The sequence below is a fragment of the Oncorhynchus keta genome, unplaced genomic scaffold, assembly GCF_023373465.1.
Source record: "Oncorhynchus keta strain PuntledgeMale-10-30-2019 unplaced genomic scaffold, Oket_V2 Un_contig_28957_pilon_pilon, whole genome shotgun sequence".
NCBI lineage: Eukaryota > Metazoa > Chordata > Actinopteri > Salmoniformes > Salmonidae > Oncorhynchus > Oncorhynchus keta.
In genome coordinates this window covers 68,421-72,606 of record NW_026286307.1, presented here as the reverse complement: position 1 = coordinate 72,606, position 4,186 = coordinate 68,421, and positions in this window count along the sequence as shown.

Here is a 4,186-nt window from a genome sequence, read left to right as displayed (position 1 = left end):
GTTTACCTGGGTCTCTGTTAATAGACATGTTATGAACAGGAGTGTCTAGTGTTTACCTGGGTCTCTGTTAATGGACATGTTATGAACAGGAGTGTCTAGTGTTTACCTGGGTCTCTGTTAATAGACATGTTATGAACAGGAGTGTCTAGTGTTTACCTGGGTCTCTGTTAATAGACATGTTATGAACAGGAGTGTCTAGTGTTTACCTGGGTCTCTGTTAATAGACATGTTATAAACAGGAGTGTCTAGTGTTTACCTGGGTCTCTGTTAATGGACATGTTATGAACAGGAGTGTCTAGTGTTTACCTGGGTCTCTGTTAATAGACATGTTATGAACAGGAGTGTCTAGTGTTTACCTGGGTCTCTGTTAATAGACATGTTATGAACAGGAGTGTCTAGTGTTTACCTGGGTCTCTGTTAATAGACATGTTATGAACAGGAGTGTCTAGTGTTTACCTGGGTCTCTGTTAATAGACATGTTATGAACAGGAGTGTCTAGTGTTTACCTGGGTCTCTGTTAATAGACATGTTATGAACAGGAGTGTCTAGTGTTTACCTGGGTCTCTGTTAATAGACATGTTATGAACAGGAGTGTCTAGTGTTTACCTGGGTCTCTGTTAATAGACATGTTATGAACAGGAGTGTCTAGTGTTTACCTGGGTCTCTGTTAATAGACATGTTATGAACAGGAGTGTCTAGTGTTTACCTGGGTCTCTGTTAATAGACATGTTATGAACAGGAGTGTCTAGTGTTTACCTGGGTTTGTTAATAGACATGTTATGAACAGGAGTGTCTAGTGTTTACTCTGTTAATAGACATGTTATGAACAGGAGTGTCTAGTGTTTACCTGGGTCTCTGTTAATAGACATGTTATGAACAGGAGTGTCTAGTGTTTACCTGGGTCTCTGTTAATAGACATGTTATGAACAGGAGTGTCTAGTGTTTACATGTTATAAACAGGAGTGTGGTTTACCTGGGTCTCTGTTAATAGACATGTTATGAACAGGAGTGTCTAGTGTTTACCTGGGTCTATGTTAATAGACATGTTATGAACAGGAGTGTCTAGTGTTTACCTGGGTCTCTGTTAATAGACATGTTATGAACAGGAGTGTCTAGTGTTTACCTGGGTCTCTGTTAATAGACATGTTATGAACAGGAGTGTCTAGTGTTTACCTGGGTCTCTGTTAATAGACATGTTATGAACAGGAGTGTCTAGTGTTTACCTGGGTCTCTGTTAATAGACATGTTATGAACAGGAGTGTCTAGTGTTTACCTGGGTCTCTGTTAATAGACATGTTATGAACAGGAGTGTCTAGTGTTTACCTGGGTCTCTGTTAATAGACATGTTATGAACAGGAGTGTCTAGTGTTTACCTGGGTCTCTGTTAATAGACATGTTATGAACAGGAGTGTCTAGTGTTTACCTGGGTCTCTGTTAATAGACATGTTATGGACAGGAGTGTCTAGTGTTTACCTGGGTCTCTGTTAATAGACATGTTATGAACAGGAGTGTCTAGTGTTTACCTGGGTCTCTGTTAATAGACATGTTATGAACAGGAGTGTCTAGTGTTTACCTGGGTCTCTGTTAATAGACATGTTATGAATAGACATGTTATGAACAGGAGTGTCTAGTGTTTACCTGGGTCTCTGTTAATAGAACATGTTATGGACAGGAGTGTCTAGTGTTTACCTGGGTCTCTGTTAATAGACATGTTATGAAGGAGTGTCTAGTGTTTACCTGGGTCTCTGTAGACATGTTATGAACAGGAGTGTCTAGTGTTTACCTGGGTCTCTGTTAATAGACATGTTATGAACAGGAGTGTCTAGTTTTTACCTGGGTCTCTGTTAATAGACATGTTATGAACAGGAGTGTCTAGTGTTTACCTGGGTCTCTGTTAATAGACATGTTATGAACAGGAGTGTCTAGTGTTTACCTGGGGCTCTGTTAATAGACATGTTATGGACAGGAGTGTCTAGTGTTTACCTGGGTCTCTGTTAATAGACATGTTATGAACAGGAGTGTTTACCTGGGTCTCTGTTAATAGACATGTTATGAACAGGAGTGTCTAGTGTTTACCTGGGTCTCTGTTAATAGACATGTTATGAACAGGAGTGTCTAGTGTTTACCTGGGTCTCTGTTAATAGACATGTTATGAACAGGAGTGTCTAGTGTTTACCTGGGTCTCTGTTAATAGGCATGTTATGAACAGGAGTGTCTAGTGTTTACCTGGGTCTATGTTAATGGACATGTTATGAACAGGAGTGTTTACCTGGGTCTCTGTTAATAGACATGTTATGAACAGGAGTGTCTAGTGTTTACCTGGGTCTCTGTTAATAGACATGTTATGAACAGGAGTGTCTAGTGTTTACCTGGGTCTCTGTTAATAGGCATGTTATGAACAGGAGTGTCTAGTGTTTACCTGGGTCTATGTTAATGGACATGTTATGAACAGGAGTGTCTAGTGTTTACCTGGGTCTCTGTTAACAGACTGATCCTGTCCTGCTGTTCATATACAGGAAGACAGTGTGCCAGACTGATCCTGTCCTGCTGTTCATATACAGGAAGACATTGTGCCAGACTGATCCTGTCCTGCTGTTCATATACAGGAAGACAGTGTGACAGACTGATCCTGTCCTGCTGTTCATATACAGGAAGACAGTGTGCCAGACTGATCCTGTCCTGCTGTTCATATACAGGAAGACATTGTGCCAGACTGATCCTGTCCTGCTGTTCATATACAGGAAGACAGTGTGACAGACTGATCCTGTCCTGCTGTTCGTATACAGGAAGACAGTGTGACAGACTGATCCTGTCCTGCTGTTCATATACAGGAAGACAATGTGCCAGACTGATCCTGTCCTGCTGTTCATATACAGGAAGACAGTGTGCCAGACTGATCCTGTCCTGCTGTTCGTATACAGGAAGACAGTGTGACAGACTGATCCTGTCCTACTGTTCATATACAGGAAGACAGTGTGACAGACTGATCCTGTCCTGCTGTTCATATACAGGAAGACAGTGTGCCAGACTGATCCTGTCCTGCTGTTCATATACAGGAAGACAGTGTGACAGACTGATCAGTCAGGTTACGTCTCAAGATGGCACCCTATTCCCTATGTAGTGCACTACCAGGACCCATAAGGCTCTGGTCAGAAGTAGTGTGGCTGTACTCTGGCTCTAGCAGGAGGCTGGCTGTAGCAGGAGGCTGGCCTCTACTCTGTCACCTCATTATAGCCTAGTTGATGTTATTCCTTACATTTACATTTAAGTCATTTAGCAGACGCTCTTATCCAGAGCGACTTACAAATTGGTGCATACACCTTATGACAACCAGTGGAACAGCCACTTGCATCTAAATCTTGTTGGGGGTGAGAAGGGGGGTGAGAAGGATTACTTACCCTTACTTACCCTATCCTAGGTATTCCTTGAAGAGGTGGGGTTTCAGGTGTCTCCGGAAGGTGGTGATTGACTCCGCTGTCCTGGCGTCGTGAGGGAGTTTGTTCCACCATTGGGGGCCAGAGCAGCGAACAGTTTTGACTGGGCTGAGCGGGAACTGTACTTCCTCAGTGGTAGGGAGGCGAGCAGGCCAGAGGTGGATGAACGCAGTGCCCTTGTTTGGGTGTAGGGCCTGATCAGAGCCTGGAGGTACTGAGGTGCCGTTCCCTCACAGCTCCGTAGGCGAGCACCATGGTCTTGTAGCGGATGCGAGCTTCAACTGGAAGCCAGTGGAGAGAGCGGAGGAGCGGGGTGATGTGAGAGAACTTGGGAAGGTTGAACACCAGACGGGCTGCGGCGTTCTGGATGAGTTGTAGGGGTTTAATGGCACAGGCAGGGAGCCCAGCCAACAGCGAGTTGCAGTAATCAAGACGGAGATGACAAGTGCCTGGATTAGGACCTGCGCCGCTTCCTGTGTGAGGCAGGGTCGTACTCTGCGGATGTTGTAGAGCATGAACCTACAGGAACGGGACACCGCCTTGATGTTAGTTGAGAACGCCAGTGTGTTGTCCAGGATCACGCCAAGGTTCTTAGCGCTCTGGGAGGAGGACACAATGGAGTTGTCAACCGTGATGGCGAGATCATGGAACGGGCAGTCCTTCCCCGGGAGGAAGAGGAGCTCCGTCTTGCTGAGGTTCAGCTTGAGGTGGTGATCCGTCATCCACACTGATATGTCTGCCAGACATGCAGA